General features: G+C 37.7%; 1 long non-coding RNA gene across 1 annotated transcript; it reads left to right on the top strand.

The window, feature by feature from the left end:
• The first annotated feature begins 5,214 nt into the window (after positions 1-5,214).
• Positions 5,215-19,176, top strand: LOC124554907. Its single transcript, XR_006968488.1, has 3 exons — positions 5,215-5,314; positions 5,388-5,483; positions 19,070-19,176. It is a non-coding gene; the product is annotated as an uncharacterized LOC124554907 (long non-coding RNA).
• Positions 19,177-21,784: the final 2,608 nt, after the last annotated feature.

Raw genomic sequence — 21,784 nt, 5'->3', positions numbered from 1 at the left:
CTGATACACCTCAAGCAACTTGCAGTCATATGCACTCCATGAGTGTTGCAATGACAATAACTTTAGGAAAAAGAAACCGAGTGGCTGCTGGCTGCCACCAATGCATTCTTGGAGTGCTGCACTTCTACTGGTCTGGCTGGCATCCACATCTATGGCTAACTCCATGTTGTGTATCAGGTGGACGAGCAGCATTGCTTTCACAAGGCTCAATTTTGTCTCAGCAAAGCTTTGTTCTATTGTGTATGTCAAAGTTATGAGGGATATTGGGCAGTGACTCACATAGCATTGCCATCAGGGGTTCGAGTACCATGGCAGTTTTATGTAGATGGCTGGGGCAAGAGTTTATCACATCGAGGTATTGGCAGATGCTCTCATGGGTCTGTGTGTGTAGCATGCTCAAGATCACGTGCACCTTGTATGGAAGAGGCTTGGATCAGGTAGGGGTGATTAGATGCCCTACAAATTTGATCTCCATTACCCCTAGTATGCATTTCAATTGGTTTATAACGATGGCAGCTTCGCTGACGCACTGAGAGACAATCGTTATGGGGCTGCAGGCAACTTCGAGAACATAAGGATGCTGTCGAGGTATGCAAAACAGCCTCGCAAGCCTCGAAAAGTCTGGACAGATTTCTGAAGACTGAACTGCATGTACAGTCCAAAGGGGGTGACGACTACCATTTTTTGTATGTATTCTGGCGCCATGGGATCTGCATGTACACCTTCCTGCAATTGACCTTGCTGAATATAGTTGAGCCTGTCAAGGTGTAGCTAAAATCCAGCAGGTCTGGCACTGTGTATCTGTCTGGCACTGTTCTTCAACTGAGAGTCCACATGAACTGTCCTTTTTCAGCACTAAATGTAATATGGCATACCACAGACTGAAACTTCCTGGCAGATTAAAACTGTATGCCCGACCGAGACTCGAACTCGGGACCTTTGCCTTTGCGGGCAAGTGCTCTACCATCTGAGCTACCGAAGCACGACTCACGCCCGGTACTCACAGCTTTACTTCTGACAGTATCTCGTCTCCTACCTTCCAAACTTTACAGAAGCTCTCCTGCGAACCTTGCAGAACCAGCACTCCTGAAAGAAAGGATATTGCGGAGACATGGCTTAGGCACAGCCTGGGGGATATCATATCAGCGCACACTCTGCTGCAGAGTGAAAATCTCATTCTGGATACCATAGACTGTTTGATGGTTGCATGATGCCTTGTTGCAGCATTGTGGCAAACGCAGCCTTTGCTACCGCCAGCCCATCAGATGCGAGGCACCATGGGTGGCAGGAGATGGGAGTGCTATGTGAGGTGATAATATGGCGGAGCATCATATGTTTGACTTACCTCTGTGCTCCAGATGGGTGAGTAAGCTCTAGGAATTTCTCCAGGATGGCGAAGTACAGTCCGGAGCACGCTGTGGGTTTTATATTCGAGGACACTGCCTGTTTTCACTGTCCTGATATCTTCAAACTCGTTGTGGAGACGATTAGTTGGGTGTTTGCGATGTCAGCAAGCAGCTTGTAGCGGCTGAGGTAATCCACGCCGAGGGTTAGGTCCACACGCTGGTGATGATTACCATATGTTAATATGGTGTAATTGTTTGCTGCTGAGAGACACAGAGTTTCAGCTGTCCTATGGTCTATTAACATTATCTAAGGGAAAATGGATAAATCTTAACCTGTGTTAACCAGGTGCCTCAAGCCACAATCCTGTTCCACTATGAACAAACACTCTGATACGGCATTGCAGCTGGGTATGTCTCGGCCCAGTCTCAGCTGGCATTTGAGTGTGAGCATGGTGAGTGACACCTGATCGCTTCGATGCCAAAACAGGTGTGGTACCAACAGTAACGACTTGGAGGTGCTTCTGCAGTCACTGGGGTACCATTAAAACAGCTGTTACTGCATTACCGATTGCACAAGCTGGGTTGCCTGTAGGCATATCTGCTGCTGCTGTAATGCCTGCTGCCCTCGGGCTGTGAGAACACAAACTGATTGACCTGTGTGGTGAGTGCTGCCTAGTTCTGGGCAGCCAAGGTCTGCACTACGTGGTGTAGGTTGGAGTCTGAGGAGCTGGCTGCAGGGGGTATGTGCCACCACACAGGTGGGGGTTCGGTGTCATAGGCTGCTGCAGCCATGGTCTAGGGCCATTTCCAGCATGTCACATACTGGACTGGATAAGTTTGCAATGGCATCCAACTGCGTATCTGTCTGCACAGCCATTACTGCTTGCGCCTACACAAGGAGGTTGCGCATCCAGATAGTATGCAACACCGAGTCCAGGACCATGTCAGGCTGCATGAGGCTCCACAACTGATGCAGGAACTGAGACGATCTCTGGTCGCCACATTCCTCCTGTCGAAGCAATTGGTGCAAGAGTTGTTCTTCAGATGGCAAAATCCATCAGATTAATTCCTCGTTAAGGAACAAGGGTGGCAGGTGTTTATAATGCCGATAACATAGATGATAAGTATAATGCTTTCCTTAACACGTTTTTTCATTCTCTTTGAGAGTTGCTTTCCATTAGAATGTTCTAAATGGGCTACTATCAGTAATAAGCAGCCCAGGTGGCTGACTAGTGGGATAAGGACATCGTGTAGAACAAAGCTGGAATTATACCAAAATGTTAGAAGTAGTCACAATCAAGCTACAGTAGCCCATTATAAAAAGTATTGTAAGGTGCTTAAAAATGTTATTAGGAAGGCAAAGAATATGTGGTATGCAAATAGAATAGCTATTCACAGGATAAAGTTAAAACCATATGGTCAGTTGTGAAAGAAGGTCTGGTCAGCAGCACAAGTTCGACAATATAAAGTCAGTTTGTAGTAAAAATATTTATGTTACTGATTAATCAGACATATGTACAGTATTTAACAATCATTTTCTGAGCATTGCTGGTGAATTAAATAGAAATTTAATTTCTACAGGAAATCATATAACTTTCTTGGCAAATGCCTTTCCAAGATTAATGTCTGAAATACTCCTCTGTGATACTACAAGGGGGAGATTTAGTCAATAATTAACTCACTGAAGTCTAAGGACTTTTATGGATGTGACGGAGTGCTTAGCAGAATACTAAAGTACTGTGCTGCACATGTTAGCCTTGTATTTAGCCATATTTGTAATTTTTCCTTTAAGAATGGTCAGTTTCCTGAACGATTAAAGTACTCAGTAGTAAAGCCGCTTTATAAAAAGGGTAAAAGGGATAATGTAGATAACTTTAAACATGGTTCTATGCCATCAGTCTTTGCTAAAGTTATTGAAAATGCTGTGTATGTAAGGATAATTCATCATTTTATATCACATAATTTGCTATCAAATGTACAGATTGGCTTCAGAAGTCGTTTAACAATTGAAAATGCTATATTCTCTTTTCTCTGTGAGGTATTGGATGGATTAAACAAAAGGTTTTGAACGCAAAAGGTCATTATTCACATTGTTGAGAATGGCTGTGATGTGGGGTCTGAGTGGGGTACGGTACAATGGGGGGTGCCCCAAGGATCAGTGTTGGGGCCACTCCTGTTCCTTATTTATATAAATGATATGCCCTCTAGTATTATGGGTAATACTAAAATATTTCTGTTTGCTGATGACACTAGCTTGGTAGTAAAGGATGTTGTGTGCAACACTGAATCTGTTTCAAATAGTGCAGTTCATGACCTAAGTTCATGGCTCATAGAAGATAAACGGATGTTAAATCACAGTAAGACTCAGTTTTTACAGTTTTTAACGCACAACTCAAGAAATTTCACAGAATGGGCATATGATTAGTGAAACTGAAGAGTTCAAATTTCTAGGTGTTCAAATAGATAGTAAACTGTCGTGGAAAACTCACATTCAGGATCTTGTTCAGAGACTTAATGCTGCCATTTTTACTATTCGAACGGTATCTGAAATAAGTGATCGTTCGTCACAAAAATTAGTATACTTAGCTTATTTACATTCCCTCATGTCTTCTGGTATTATATTTTGGGGTAACTCTTCCCATTCTAAAAGGCTTTTTTGGCTCTGACACTGGCAGTATTGTAAGTTTGTAAGTTCGCAAACCTCTTATTGACCCCTGTTCACTAGTCTGGGTATTTTGACATTGCCCTGTAGTTTGTTGTTAACAATATCAGATTATTCTCAAGAATTATCAGCTTTCACTCAGTTAATACTAGGCAGAAATCCAACCTGCATTTGGATCGCACTTCCTTAACTCTTGTGCAGAAAGGTGTGCAGTACACTGTTGCAGTCATGCTCAATGAGTTACCACAAGAATTCAAAGATCGTAGCAGTAATCCACACACTTTCAAATAGTAACTGCAGAGTTTCCTCATGGCTCACATCTTGTATTCTGTCTAGGAGTTTCATGGATAATTTGGCCGGTTCTTGTTACATTGTTGATTATGTCTACTTATACTTATGGCTTAACTTTTTTTGGTTTCTTAACATTTTGTTTTATTTGTTACTACTTTGATGTTGTAATTTCATGTAGCCTACTGACACGTTCCATGACCTTGGAGATGTGGTCCTCAATTTGGTTGTGCGGAACTACTCGTGTAAATAAATAAACTGAAACATTTGGGACATTTTACAGCTGTAGTTTTGAGAGGTTTCACAGTAATGTTTTGTTACCTAACTAGCCCAGCGAGTAAACATTGATAGCTAAATCAATTCAACCCCTTTTAAATGCACTCAGTTTGGAAGTAAACTGAGTTAAGTAACTATTGACGCATTTTTAAGCATAAAATGTTCGATAGAATATTTTAAAAATATGTCGTTGCTGTACAAAAGTTTGGAAACAATGACTTACCTAAATAAAATAAAAATTACAATAGATGACCTTGAAGTGTCTGATTTATAAAGTTTTACTGAAACTTTACTGCGAAATTTCTCAAAGCAACTAACTTGTCCCTTGCCAATGTCTACAGCCGCGGTCTTCATATCATTTTAAACCTTTATTCAGTTATCGGTTACGTCTTATACATCAACAGATGTCGAAGAACATGTCACATTCCTCTGATAGAAACAAAACGCGAAAGCTCCTTAATGACCACTGATTAGTTTCTCATTCGTTGAAGTATGGTATAAAATTCGTATGGATTCTTTTTTTATTTGTTGCAGTGTCTTGCCTCAGAAAATCCTGTAAATGCAAACGCAATGAAAACTTTGTCAGCTAGTATTATCTTTTTCGCTTCAGGTGCTGTGTTGTCGCTTCTTTCTCAGCGCGAAGCTATTGGGCAGTGGCCGGCGGTGAATATTGCTGCTTGGACGTAAATCTTGTATATTAACTGTCTCAACTCCCAGCATGTCTGGAAACAATGACGAGGCCGTAAGTATTATGTATTATCAATGAAAGCATTTAAATAATTTTTGTCTTCAATAAAAAAATTCATTTCTTGCAGTTTAATCGTGCTGTAAATGATTACATCAAGATTACGGAGAAATGTTTCCGAGAATGTGTTCAGAGCGTTAGAATTCCGGAGCTGACCCGCAAGGAGGTAATTATTAGTCGCAAAAATGTACATTGTTCTGTTTGCTAAACTCATGTACGATGTTCATCAATCCTTTTACTACCTACTATTCACGCATTTTGCGAGCTACTGGTAGGGGTGTTGTTTGTCGCTACAAATAATATTACAATTATTTGTAGCGCCATTACAGCCCTGTTTAATACCATTTTGGACATAACTGATTCTGAATACATCAGTGTGTCCTTTACACCGGGACCCCTCAGATTAGAACATTTTGTGAAGTAAAAGACAAGATTTTTAAAAATAAGGTGATAATTAATAGGCAAACTTTGACTACTGCAAAAATTTTTCTGATGTAACTTACTTCAGCAAAGTATACAAAACGAAGAACAGAATGCATGACTTTCGAAATAACGGGAATTATATAATCAGCTTGTGAGCTAAACTCGTACAGAAAAATTAGGATAACTCAATGTCGAGCACGCCCTAAATGTAATACAAGCGTATGTCTTTAATCTTATTTTGAATGTAGTGTTCCACTTACTTAGACATTCTGTAACAACATGTTCATTATTATCTCTGTGATCGGAAACTGCACGTATTTGCAGAAGAAATTTATTGTTTCTGTAACAAATGTATTATGTCATATTTCAGTTTGTGCTATTTTATCGTGTATGCTATATGGAAAAATGGTCTAATGCAGGGCTCAGGTGTAAATGATTCTCATTATCTAGTAGATATTCATGACAAATAATTGTGTGATACATTGTTTCACTCTAATTTTTGCGTTTAAGAGTATAACAGGAATGAGGTCTATTGGACTATTTTGTTGCAGGTATCTTTCTACACGTGGAGCAGAAAAAATAACAGATTTCCTCTCAAAAATTTATTGACACAAAGTAACTTAATATAAATTTGCAGAGAAGCGCATATACCATGCATACAGACCACATCATCAATGGGACATTAAATCGCACACTTCCTTCTATCTTAAGAAAACGGTGACGTTTGAAACATGCTGTCAGATTAAAAATGTGTACTACACCAGGACTCAAACTTGGGACCTTTGCCTTTCAAAGGGATGTGCTGTACCAACTGAGCTATCCAAACATGACTCTTGCACTATTTTTACAGCTTTACTTCCGCCAGTATTTCATCTTCTACCTTCCAAACATTACAGAAGGTCTCCTACGAAACTTGCAGGACTAGCATTCCTGGAAGAAAGGATGTTATGGAGACGCGTTTGGGCAATATCCTTTCTTCCAGAATTGCTGGTCTGGCAAGTTTCACAGAAGAGATTCAGTGAAGTTTGGAAGGTGAGAGATGAGGTATGGGGAGAAGTAAAGCTGTGAGGAAGGGTCATACATGAGTCATGCTTAGGTAGCTCAGTTGCTGAAGCACTTTCCTGTGGAAGCAATGGTTCTGCGTTCAAAACTTGGTCTGGCACACAGTTTTAATATGCCAGGAAGTTTCATACCATTGTATACTCCACTGCAGAGTGAAAATTCATTCTGGTGATACATTCTTCAGATTTTCTGAATTGATTTGTGACTGGAAAAGTGATTAGTTTATTACTCTAACACTGAAAGACTAACAGAATGCTGCCTCATTGCTCTGTCTATTGAAGGTCATCAGTGAATTTTTTCCAGTCAAGGAATTACTGACATAAATTTTTTTAAATTAGTATCAACATGTGGACACACACACACACACACACACACACACACAAACACACACACACATACACACATGTTGTATTAGACTTACCTCCATAATTTTTTTGTATGATATATTAAATTCTAATATTAATTTTCGTTTTACTTGTATGCAACCAAACAGGGACATTATATGATCATCTTACTGTTACTGAGAGCATACAAAAGCTACAGCTTTAGAAAGAGGTATTCTTGCTCTATCAGCAATATTATTTACATTTTCTACCTACTAATTTATTGTAAGTGTAACCAAGTTTAAACCAGAAGAAGTTAAAATGAGTCTATATACAAGTAATTATTTAGTTAAGACTAATGCAATATATATACTAATGGGAATTTATAATCTCACAAGTGAAATTGTCAGATAATGTGGAATGTTGGAGACCAAAGTCTGAACTTTTTTTAAAAATAGTACCTGAGGATTGTCAACTTCCCCTTGTTTGTACCTTACTATATATCTTTGAGTTAAGGGTGTGGAGTATAAGATAAAAGTACTTTTCCAATTTACAAAGATGTAGACTCACTATTTTAATATTTTAGAAATACCATGAAAGAGTAGATGCACTTGTATGAAATAAAGGACAATATCATTGTAGAGAGTATGCACAATAATTAGTATATGTAAATTGAAGTTGGAGATGGGGAGAAAGGAAAGGGAAGGGATTACTGATGTCTGCTGCATCAGGATATTACATGGAATCAGCTGTGATGAGTGAAAAAATGTACCGGACCAGGACAGGAACCCAGGTTCATCTGCTTACTAGGCAGATGCGTGAAAAAGTGTTATCATAACTGCTCAGACTGTCTCAGCATGCCTCACAGCCAATCCACACTTCCACCAAGTGCTATTTACCCACAGTCCCTGTCCATCTCCATAATGCTTGTTACTCTGATATTCCCGCAGGAGGTAAGACATACTTGTGCACCCACACTGAAGAAGGTGGATCCATTGACCATCTAGGCAAATTTGTTATATGAATGCCTGGTGTCTGTTCGTTTGGACATGTCCAGATGCAGCTGACTTCAGTAACCATTTCCCTTTCCTTTCTCTGCACCTCCACCTTCAATGTACATATAATGTATCACAGCTGCGGGTTCCACGTGGTGTCTGTTCTTTTGGACATGTCTGTCAGAACATACACAATGCTTTCATACAATCATTACTTATTTCAATATGATAATGAAAAGCCCTGAGGTGAATAGAAGTAAAGGAAGGATTAATGGTAACAACTTATACTTTGGTTGCCACCCTGCTCAGTTGATGAGTGCATAAACAAATCTAAAAATGTTACTAGGTTTTCAGATAATGTTTTTTGTAGATGAATAATCTAGAATACAGCTGCATTGTCCCAGGGAACTATCTCATACTGGCAGTGCTGCTTGATTGGAATAAAGGGCTGTGACGAGTGGATTGGGGAAGAGGAGAATGTAGGTGAGGGGAGGAGATGGTGGAGTGAAGGGGGGCTGATAACTGTATCAATGGAGGGAGGGAGTTACAGGGGATGGTACAGAGATGTGTCAGTGGTGAGACTGCTCTGTTGTAGAAAGGGGGCTTGGGGGAGGGGTTGTGTATGTTACATAACTGCAGAAAGGGGACTTCTTCACTCTACATTTTATTATTGTACCAGGTGAAGTGATCCTACAATCATTCACAAGACAAGGGATGGAGATGGACATGGGTCTGGGAGAGGAACTAGTGGAGAAAGAGTTCAGGGGGATTGTGAGATTATAGAATGTGTTAAAGAGACAACTCCCATTCAGAGAAGAAGATATTTGAGAGGGGGAGATCCAGATGGCATAGGTTATGAATGAGATGTTCAACTTGAGCATTGAGCATACTTCACTAAGCAGCATGTTCTGCCTCTGGTTAGTCAACCCTGCTCTCAGTCACAGTTTGGTGGTGGCTACTTGTTTGTTTGGATAAATGGTTCATAGCCATACCAACATAAAAGGTTATGTGAAAGTTACAACTGAGCTGGTATATGATAGGAGTGCTTTCACAGCAATAATAGGCAACGTAAGCCCTGGTAAAGAATGTAGCTAAGTTATTCTAGTTCAGCGTGATCTTTGGTAATGAGGATGTTCCTCATTTTTAGTTGGTTTCATGAGTGTGGTTAAAGGATTAGAAGCATTTATGGACAAGGCATGGAATATCTGTTCGTGAACTAGATTTCTAGGCTACTGACTATCTGTGAAGGCCTTAGTAAGACCTTCAGCATACTGGTCAGTGGATTTTTCAACACTGCAGATGCACTTTCCGTGAGTGGCTAGACATTGTGGGAAATATTTTCTGATGTCAAAAGGATGGCAATCACACAGAATTCATAGTGAACTTTTTGCATATTTCATAATGCACGGTATTTTTGCATATACCACATATGTTATCATGTGATGCGACATGGAATGGAAACATGCCATGTGCTGCACCTTCCTCTTTTAATTTTTTTCCCCAATGACAATTAGATGCACCTGAAAGTGTAATGTAAGCTCAAATGGACTTTGTGATAAAAGTATCAACATGTCAAGTATGAGTTACTTTTTCACACATTTTACAATAGTGTACTAGAAATTTTCAATGTACAAGTAACTATAATAATCTTCCTTGCATTCATTTTGTGTTGCATCACTGTATTTCTAATCTGAGTTAGTGGAATCCAGTACACATGTGCTAGTCTCTTGTCTGCACCATCTTTACATTTTGTTTCTTCTATGTAATTAAATACTTTTTGTTTTATTTATGCATTACGATCCTTTTTCCCACAGAATTGGGTTCCTCTTCCTTCAATACTAAAGTGCACTGAGTTGACAAAAGTCATGGGATACCTCCTAACACCACGTCAGCCTCTTTTCTCCTGGCATAGTGCAGCAACTCAACAATGCATGGATTCAATAAATCATTGGAATTCGCCTGCAGAAATATTGAGCCATTCTGCCTCTGTAACTGTCAATCATTGCAAAAGTGTTGCCAGTCCGGAATTTTTTGTATGACCTGAACTCCCAATTATGTCCCATAAATGTTTGAGGGCATTCATTTTGGGCACTCTGAGTGGCCAAAACGTTCACTGAAACTGTCCAGAATGTTCTTCAAACCAATTGCATAATGCACTGTCATCCATAACAATTGTGTTGTTGTTTGGGAATATGACATCCATGAAAGGCTGCAAATGGTTTCCAAGTAGCCAGACTGCCAGAGATCCCAGTCCAGTCCATGTAAATGCAACCCACACCATTATGGAGTCATCATCAGCTTGCATAACGCGTTGTTGACCACTTGGGTCCATGACATTGGAGGGTCTGCACCACACACGAATCCTACCATCAGCTCTTAAACTGAGGACTCATATGATCAGGCCATGGTTTACTGGTTATCTACAGACCAACTGATATGGCCAAAAGGCCAGGAGTGCCACTGTAGGCTATTTTGTGCTGTTAGCAAAGGTCGTTTGCTGCCATAGCCCATTAACACCAATATTTCACAGCACTGTCCTAGTAGATACTTTTGTCATATGTCTCACATTGATTTCTGCAGTTATATGAAGCAGTGTTGCTATTTTCTTAGTGCTGACAACTTTATGCAAATGCTGATGTTGTCAGTCATTAAGTGAAGGCTGTCACCCACTGCATTGTCCATTGTGAGAAGTAATGCTTGAAATTTGGCACTTTTGGCACATTCTTTATACTCTGGATCTTAGAATATTGAATTTCCTTACAATATCTGAGATGGGATGTCCCATGCATCTAGCCTCAACTACCTTTCTTTGTTTGATGTCGGTTAATTCCTGTCATGAGGTTGCCGGTGTTGTCAGTCATTAAGTGAAGGCCGTCAGCCATTGCATTGTCCACTGTGAGAAGTAATGCTTGAAATTTGGTACTTTTGGCACATTCTTTGTACTGTGGATCTTAGAATATTGAATTCCCTTACAATATCTGAGATGGGATGTCCCATGCATCTGGCCTCAACTACCATTCTGCGTTTGAAGTCGGTTAATTCCTGTCATGAGGCCGCAATCAAGTTTGGATCCTTTTCACGTGAGTTACCTGAGTACAAATGATATTTCCACCAATGCACCACTTCTTTATACCTTGGATATGTGATACTAATGCCATCTGTCTATGTGAATAACACTATCCTATAACTTTTGTCACCTAAGTGTATATTTCCTTTATTCCTCTTTTTAGTTTGAATGAGTTTACTGAGTAATTCAGTCAACTATTTGTGGGCGTGCAGCTTGTTAAATTATTAGTAGTTTAATTTCTTCATAAAGGCTATATTTACATATATATTCTCAAAACAATTGTACAGTGTGTAGCACAGATTGCTCTGTAACGATATTACTGATTTTTTGTCATATTGAACTGGTGTGTTGCGTGAACTAAAAATGACTTTTTATATGTCTCTATACACACACCAATACCTCTTATCTTATTCTTATGATCCCTGTATGCAAGCTAGGGTGGTGGAAGTATAAATGTCTTCTTTATACCAATATTATGTAAATTAACACAACAGGGTTTCACAGCAACTATTTTGTCCTTCTTCCAAGAATTTGCACTCCTGTTACCTGAGTATTTCTGTTACACTTTTGTACGTGCTATACCAACATGTCACAATCCTGGCGGTGTGTATCTGAATTCCTTTGAAGTAAGTTCTCATGCCAGTTTGGTAAGCAGTGGAACATTTTTCTACAATTGGTCACAATACTGTCTTGTATGTGATTTTTTTCTGTTACATTGCACTTTTCCAGAACCTTTCCTACACATCCAAATCTTCCATTCACCTTCCTTAATATCAATTTTATGTGAATGTCCAGTTTTATGACTTCTGAAACTGAAACTGTACAATACATATGAAGAATATCTGTTTGCCAATACCATTGTGCATCACTCAACAAACCCATAATCATTTTCACACCCACTTATTACTGTAGTTATGGTACTACTTCTGTTCTTAGGCAAAGTGTAATCATACTAAGATTATTTACTGGTGTTTGGTGGAATGAGTCAGCTTCCAAAGATTGTGTCATATGTAATGAGATGCTGAACTCAGAAACTGAATGTAATTTGTGAAGTTCATAGCAATGAGACTTTTGGGATAAATCAATATGTATACAAAAAGGATAGGCTAATGAGAACTGGATATGGTGTATTCAGAGCAGTAGACAAGAAAGTCAACTCCATTGAGACAGAAATTTAAACTGTGTGCAAGAACATTGAGCAAGAATGAACATCAAGAGTTGGCATAAACTTATAACTTGGGTCATCTATCAACCATCAAACTCACCCTCAAATGTAATTGAAATTTTAGACAAAATTCAGCTCATGAATACATACACTTCCAAATTGTACTGTCACCCCCCGGAGGAAACTTTAATCATCCAATAACTGACTAGATGTGACAAGACATCCTGTGAAACAACACTGAATACTGTCTCAGAAAACTGCTTGAGGATGATAGTTAGGAAGTCCACTCCTGACGGGAATACATTTGATTTAATGATGTTAAATAGATCTGAGTTTTTTTTAGGGCTGTTCACATTGAAACTGGTGTCAGTGAGCATAAGGCAGTCATAGGGGCAATGGTTACCAAAGTACACACAGAAACTAAAACAAGTACTTAGATTTACATGTTCAGTAAAGCAGATAAAGATCTGGTAGTGTCCTATCTCAGGGTAGAGATAAGAAATAATTCTGGGTATGAGCAAGGAGAGAAACTATGGTTGAAGTTCAGAAAATTAGTTAACCAAACAATGAATATGTATGAATGGCACCTAGTAAAACAATGGTATACATAAAAGCATTCCCAGGATATGTACTGGAAGGGGTGGGAGCGCAACCCATGTTGTTTGTGCCCTTAATGATTACATACTTTGAGACTTCGTAGCAGATGGCTCTGGGTACACGTGTGAGTAGTCAGTACCCATTTTGTTTTCTAGCTTTTTTCAAACTGATATATTGAACTGATGCATTTGTCTGAGTGGTGGGGCAGAATGTGATCAGTTTCTGTAGATTTTTCTGTTGGATGCTGGGGTGTTTGAGTTGGGGTGGCGGGGGGGGGGGGGGGGGTGGCAGGGTGAGTCTGGGGGTTGGGGCACTTTCCCTTGCCTTTCAGTAAACAATCTCTGAAAAAAATCTAGAGATGAATTCATTACTACACGATAGGATATAAAAAGTGTAAGGCTAATGATGAAAGATGCTAAATTAAATGCTATTCTTTGTCCAACAGGCAGTCCATGAAACCTTCAGTGACTACTTCAGCAGAGCCTTATAGACAGACCTCTTTCAAAAACCAAATAAATTCTGGTTTTATGTGAAAGCTGTCAGTGGCTTCAAAGTGTCCAGACACTCATGGATAACAGATGAATCAAAAAAGAGAGTAACAAAAAAAATTTGAAGAAACTTTTAATGGCCAAGATTGCATTCAATACTATTTATTCCTGATGACCAGTTTCAACAGTTAATACTGTCATATTCTGATCTTGTGTTATATATCCTGTTCCATTATCATTGTATCACCCATGCCATGTTGACATTATAGTGAATAGTATGCAGCAAATTCCACACAGATTTATTAGAAACTGAAACAAGTTTGTCAAAAATAAAAACAATATAGTTAAAAAGCACCTCTGTAGCTAGGGATCTCCACACATGTAACAATCCACTGATGGCTGTTAGATGTTGATCTGCAGAACACTGTTCATTTCTGCACATGTTTACATTTACATGGCACGTTAAATACATTGTGGATCAACATTCTTTGAAATACATAGTTCAACATTTGCTTGTTTGGTGTGGCAGAATGTGAGATCAGTTTCCAAAGATTTGTTTCTGTAGGATGAGGGTGGGGTGTGGGGGGAGGGGGGGATGGGAGAGGGTTGTGTACTTCAAAGAATGTGGATCCATGAGGTATTTAACTTGTCATGTAAACGTAAACATGTGCACAAATGTACACTGTTACTCAATTCAACATGTAACAAGTATCAGTGAAAAGTTATGTGTTTGGATATCTCTAATTGCACAAGGTGCTTTTTAACTGTATTGTCTTTATTTGTGACACACCTGTTTTTATTTTTAACATACCTGTGCGGAATGTGCTAAATACTATACACTATGTGAACATGGTATGCGTGATACATTCATAATGAGACAGGACTTATAACAACAAACATTTTTTTTAAGATCGGAAGATGACAGGATTTTGAAACCAGTCATCAGAAGTAAATTGTACTGCATGTGATCCAGGCCACTAAAAGTTTCTTCAAAGCAGATACAGATTGCTCATTCCCATCCCTAAATATGAGAAATTTCAATAAAAATTTGCTGAATTACATTTTAAAATGTTCTTTCATAGAGAAAGAACCAAATGTACTGCATCAGTTGAATGTTCATGCCACTGCAATGATGAGTGGTGTAGATACTAGTGTAAGTGATGTTGAAAGTGGTTGAAACTGCTGAAACTGAACAAGGGAACATGATCCAGTGAAATCTCTGTCAGATTATACACAGAATTTGCAACTGAGTTGGATCCTCTCTTATCCATTGTATAACATAGATCCTTTGAATAAAAAACTGTCTCATAGTTGGAAGAAAGCACAAGTAACATCGATCTATAAGAAGGGTAATAAATAGCGTCACCCAACCTACTGTCTAATATTAACATCCCTCTGTCTTCGAATCTTAGGACATATTCTGAGTTGAAAGAGAATGAGTTTCTCCTTATGAACCAGCAAGTATTTCTAAAACATCAATCATGCTTCTCTTACACCCTAAAAGCCATGGATCAAGGCAGTTTGGTAGATGCAGTATTTTTTTTTTTTTTTTTTACTTTCCGTAAGCATTTGATGTAATACTGCACCAGTTCTTATTAATGAAAATGTTATCATATGAGGTATTAATGAAATATGTTACTCAATAAAGGATTCCTTGGGTGGAGTGTTACTGACAGATGTAGAAGGAACTTCAGATGTGCACCAGAGAAATGTGAGGGAACTCTTGCTGTTCTTGTTTTACCTGCATAACTTGGCAGACATTAATAATGATAGCCTTGGAATTTTTGCAGGTAATACAGTTATCTGTAATGAACTTCTATCTGAAGGAAGTTTCAATAATCTCCAGTCAGATCTTCATAATATTTCAAAGTGTAATTTGTGCACAAAATACATCAATGTACAGCATTCTGAATATATGGTGCTAGCAGGTTTTTGTTGTGGTGAAAGTTCTTTGGGATTGTGGGCCCATCAAAAGTCTTGCCATTTTATAGCACTGTTCATTCATTTTGAAGAAGCTGATACACATACAGTAAAACATTTTGCCCACATCAAAAACAGTACAATAACTGTATAAACTGTATGTAATTTTATGTTTGGACAGCTGTCTGAAAATGAACCTGCCATTTGTACACCAGTAATGGCCTAATTTATTCTTAAGAAATAGCATTCCAGACAGCTGCTAGTTCCTTTTTTTTTTTTTTTTTTTTTTTTTTTTGTAGACATAACCTGTAACACACTGCTATAGATGTGTTTTCTAACCTGTAGACACTGCTGCATAGTTTAACATATGAATTAGGCTTATCATTCTCTTTCAGTAATTTAGTAATTATTATGACAGTATGGGGTATCTTAATAAACCTTACAACATCTATGGGGGCTGTTCTTTTTATTCTTTATGCACATATTCTAGTGAAATATTCAGTGTGTAGCCCCATATGACTCGGTATTTTTTAACTGGTAGCACATAAATGAGTCACATATTTGGTTTGTAGGTATTAATGAACATGTAGTAGATGGTAGTGTGTGAAGTAATTGCCTCAAAAGGAGTAATAGGTCCTCAGAAAAAAATCTGCATGTTATTAGGTAGTGAACAAATGTAAATATGGTTAATATGCAAAGTAATGTGTACTATTACTCAAATAACATTCTTGACTTATGGATGTGTTGTCATGAATCTGCACAAATTTTTTGGCCTGTAGCACTACTATGCCTCTTTCTTATCCTGTCAATCAGTTTCTTCATTTACAACTAACTAACTATAATTCATTCTTCTACACTCATTTATTTTGACTACTGTTACAGGGAGTCACATTTACATAAAAAGATTGAAAGTACTAATTGAAATGATCAAGCAGTGGAAATAATGAAAATCATACTCTTGGAGTTGTACTAGGAAATGTAGTGTGAGACATCTATGACCTGATTAGAATTGCTTGAGAGTTGACATTTCACATGATGGAGCTCGTTTCCTCTAATCAGAGTGCGCATCATGCCTGAACTGCTTGTCATTGGCAAACTGCCACAATAATTGGTCAGTTCACTTTCAATTAAGAACCTACAACATCACAGTGCGTCAGCAATTGTTGGTTAATATATTAAAAAACTAAAAACCCGCTTTGATTGCAAAAAAAGCACCTAGTATTAAGTGTTAACCCAGGTTTCAGTATAGATAACTACACCTTCTTCAGAACAACAATAAAACCCACAAGCCTTGAGGCTTGTAAGTGAGCGACCATTTGTAGCTGCAGTTTATGGCGGGTCATGGCCCATCAAACATAGGCCGGTGTGACGTGGAGCGTACACCATTAAGTTAAGTAGTGGTTTTGACTTTGTACATATGTACTGTTTGTGTTTTCCTTTTCTTTTTCGTTTATAAATGTATAGCTATGGTGTTCTTTTAATCATTGACAAAGGTCTTCTTAGGTACTTGTGGGTTTTATTGTTGTTCTGAAGAAGGTATAGCTATCTACGCCGAAACTTGGGTTAACACTTAACACTAGGTGCTTTTTTTGCAATCGAGGCGGGTTTTTAGTTTTTTAATATCACTTTCAGTTCCCTGTTTGGCATTCTTTCTTGATGTGCTAGGATCCCAAATCACGGGTCTGGCACTTTCATTTCATATTTTGTGATACATGATAATCACACCTCAAACAACACACACACACACACACACACACACACACACACACACACACATAATGATGCTAATGAAAGACACACATTTAATACACAGCACTAACTAAACACTAATGGATACCTCTGGACAAGGTGTGATTCAGCATCACATGTGCAGTTATCATAATCACAGAGATCAGCTTACATTAGATAAGCTTCACACAACATTACATGGAACAGAGTTTCTGAAAGTTGCAATTTATAATTGAGACTGGATAATTACTCAAAAATACAACTAGACTCAGTGTTATAGTTTAGTGCAACAGTTAGCATAATAACCTGCCATGTTGAAGGTCATATGTTTGAATTTCATCAAATGATGTGAATTTTTTTTTTATTTCTAATTTTAATTAAAAGAATTTGATGATCATTTTTATTCAAATAATTGCTTTAAATGTAATTTTTTGTTTTTAATTCTTTGACACATCATTTTCAGCATCATACTGACTTTCTTATTCACTCTTTTTTTCTACCTATCATAATTTTTTCATCTGGAATATGCCTGTGTTGTTCGTAAAATGTAGCCAAGTGCCAACCAGGATTGTTCATCCATTGCTAACATAGCAGCTCATGTAGATAGTGAGAGGATAGGTTTAGGTAACCAATGAGAGCAGAAATTACAGTTTGCTTTTAGCACTGAAACTGAACTTTTCCTGTCTTCTCTTTGCTTATAGATGTTAGCTTTAATAACCATGAACAAAGAGATCACAATTTTAGTTCTACTGCTGAATATTGACTATCGCTTTCTTGGATGCATTACAGATCATGAGGGTACGCTTAGCTTAAGATATGAGTTTAAATTCAGGGATACAAAATGCATGTCCTGCCACAGTTCAGTCATTGGTCACCGAAAATCAGTTGTCAACAGAGCATCTCACATTTCTGACATACCTTTTGGGGGCCACTTCTAACATTGTTCCATGTTCCACATTAACTCCATTTGTGAAGTAACTTGTTATGTTTATGTGTTACCCATAACTGAGCAGTAGCTGGTGGCTGATATGGTAACACCATAGTGGCAAGTGAGAGACATCAGCTACCAAGTAATTTTAAATGGCCAATAAGTGGTCAACCCCAAATATACAAAAAATATGTAGGTTTGTCAAGATGGAGTTTGCACTAAGTCATAGAGGAAATTGTGGCAAATTTTATGACATTAGTAAGAAATTTTTAGATCTTCATAGGTACAGAGATGTGACAGTGACTTTTTTATTGTTTTAATGGAATAACATATTTTGTATGTTGTACTGCAAAGAGCCTTAAAGAGGACTTAAGTAACATAAAATGTGAAGAACTTGTTAAAGAGCAACATAAAATCCTCATGAACAACTGTCCCACAAAGGAAGTAGAGGTCCCATGAATATTTTTTGCCTTGTTGTCCATTATAACTTAGCAAAACCTGCACTTCGATATATTTACTTGTTCTGGATTTATTTGGGGTGGTTCATCTTAGCTTCCTCACCCTGAGTCCCTCATTTATGACAATGGAAACTATTTTTATACTTTTCAGATAAAGAGAATGTGAGTATACTTTCTGTGGTTCTAGTTTCATTAATATGTTATAATATGCACTAAGTATCCAACAACAATAGTTCCTCACACTTTTATTGTTTTGTTAGTGAAAAACTGCTGATTTCCAATCAACTGACATCATGTGAATTTGCAGCATCATTTATAGTACAAGTAATGATTGTACATTGTCTATCATATAACACCCTATTTTCAATAACATTACTTTTTTGTAAAAGTGTATGGCTGGTTTTGGCTTAGTAGCTTATGTCAATTTGCATTATACTATGTATCTACTGATAACTGGTAAACAATTTAACCATCTTTTTTCTGAATTTTATACTTTCTGTTAATAATACCATGTGTAAGGGTTTGTAACCACCAAGTTATTGTTGTATTTCCACAAATATGGGATCTGAAACATAATTGTTGTCTTATTGGGTTTCAGTCAAATTGTTTGGAGTCCTGTGTCAGGAGGGAAATAAAGTTGTACAATCAGAAGCTGAGCGAAAAATCAAGATATTCTAAGAAGAAATAAACAAAGTTTGCAGTGTGTTCATGTTTAATCTAAATATGGTGTAATTTATGAGACATTTGTTAAAGTATAATATTATGTGAATAAATGTATTATGAATGTGATGAATATTTTTTGAGTTTAATTTAATTTACCACTTCATAATTATATTTTCAGTTATTTGGAAGATGACTTATCACCACATATCAAGCTGTAGAAGGTCATCCTCTTATCAAATGATAAGTCAGTAGATATCCTGATGTTAGGGCTTCTCTCTCATTTCAACTTACTGATTTTAGAAAATGATCTCACTGTTCCATATTTAAAGAAGACACAAAATATCCATAATGGCCACATCACCAATACATACCACATTTAAATTCTGTAGAAAGGGTGGGTCCTAGTTTAAGAACATTAATGAATTATCACAACTTATGGAAATAATTAACACTGTCTTCAACTTCTAGGGAAGTGTATCGAGTTCCAGCTCTTGGGCAGCTATTCCCATCAAGAAGTAGCAATGTGAAAAATAGCTAGAGGGATTTGATGATCAAGAGATCTATGGATTTATCTGCATGCATTCTTAAGTAGAAAACTCACTAAATTTTCCTCCTGATGAAGATACAGATATTATTTATCAGATTATGTAAATAATTTATACAATGAAGGAAGCAAATAACCGTTAGAGATAGCGACTCACAGCTGTGCACACTCAATGGAAAAAGAACTTTAACACATAACTTCAAAACATTTTCCTTCAAATGACTTGTCTTTGTCACTTGATGACATTAATTTTTGCACTCCCACTTCTTAGCTTCATATTTATTTGGTTTCTCACTTTAGATTAATTATGGAACATCAGCTTTGTTGTTCTCACAGTAGTCTCCTCAAATCCTAGCCTGCTCAAAGCTGCCCCATTGTATCTCTGTCACATGTACCTTGCCCTGAAACTGAGAATGATTTATCTGCTATTGCTATCCTCGTCCACTGATCTCTCTCCTTCTGTCTCGATCCCATCTCTTCCCTAATACACCTCACCTGCTGCAGCCAAGGTAATCACTCCTATCAGCCAGGCCACTGGAAAGGAGGGAGAATTTAGTCGTGTGTGTGTGTGTGTGTGTGTGTGTGTGTGTGTGTGTGTGTGTGTGTACTACATGACATTTATTTGCAGATATGTGAGTGCCTTTCCTAATTTTTCTAGCTTTTAAAGGTTATAATTACTTTTCTTTGGTAGATTCTAAAGAACTTGTGTGTGATTTACTCCCTGTTTTAATCATATTGTAGATCCTTCAAACTAATTTTCCCCAGTAGGAAATTACAGGTCACACGTCTCTACAAGAAAGTTAATGAAAATAGTTGATGAAAGTATCATCCACTATTCTGACATTCATCTGTTGTAGGATATTACATAAATATGAATAGATATCTTGAATGGAATGACCTAGATGCTACCCAGTACGTATTCTGAAAACACTTTTGATGTTAAACCCAGCTTTTAATTATCTCTTCAGACTTGCTAAGTACCATGGATCAAGATAATCAGGTGGCTACAGTATTTCTTTACTTTCAAAATGTATTTAACTCAGTACCAAAACAACTTTTGTAAAATATGATCATGTAGGGAATCCAGTAAAATTTGTAACTGAACTGAAGAGTCCTTGGTAGGGAATGCAGAGCATGTTATCTTAGATGGAGAGTCATCCACAGGTGTACAGGTAACTTCAGGTGTGACCTGTGGAAAAGTGATTTATTTATTTATTTAGCATCCAACAGATCACACATGTGATATAGGATTTGTCATTTGACTACACGTAACACATAAAAACACATACACGTAATAAATGGGCAAACATATACAAACAGCAAAGCAAATTACATACACATAGTACATAAGTAGTGTACAAGAACTTATTACACAAAAACAAAAGTACGTGCTCATGATAAACAACTATAGTTCATGAACTACGCCTTATACACAAAACGTATTACGGATATTTAACAGATTTTTCATAAGTACCATAATTACAAAGTTGAAAACATAATTAAATTAGTTTAAATTTTAAAAAAAATAAGTACAGGTTTCAATCCACAGTCTGAGACACCGTCCAAGGCATACAAAAAACAATTATTTGTGAAATATTGCCACATGCCAATAGGGTCTGATCTGCAACAAAGAAGAATGAGTATGTTTTAAGTTGCAATATGTGGTCAGTATTGTCACTATGCCAGAGTATTTTATGTCTGTGTGTGTGTGTGTGTGTGTGTGTGTGTGTGTGTGTGTGTGTGCGTGCTCAAAATTTTTATTCTGTTCTCAGTATCTGTTGAGGTATTAAATTTCATGCATATTGCTTGGTCGACTTTTCCACTTTGATGATGGAAGTTTCAGCCTTCTGCCACTAGAGAGCTCTAAATTGTAGTACATGACATGGCAGTGTGTAATGTAGCTATGTCAGTGCATGAGAAACACCATGATGTAATCGAGCTCTAACTGCAGAAAACATGCTTTCCATTGAAATCCATAGAAGAATGAAAGCTGGGTATGGTGATTATTGCATCAGCAATGTTTGACACTGAGTGGTTCATGCTCACAATGGAGGAAATGATGGTTCTAAGCTCAGCATGTGTGATGGAGCCTGAAATGGACAAACA

The sequence above is a fragment of the Schistocerca americana genome, chromosome X, assembly GCF_021461395.2.
Source record: "Schistocerca americana isolate TAMUIC-IGC-003095 chromosome X, iqSchAmer2.1, whole genome shotgun sequence".
Classification (NCBI taxonomy): Eukaryota; Metazoa; Arthropoda; class Insecta; order Orthoptera; family Acrididae; genus Schistocerca; species Schistocerca americana.
The sequence above is the reverse complement of the archived record's forward strand: the minus strand, read 5'-3'. Positions and strand labels throughout refer to the sequence as shown.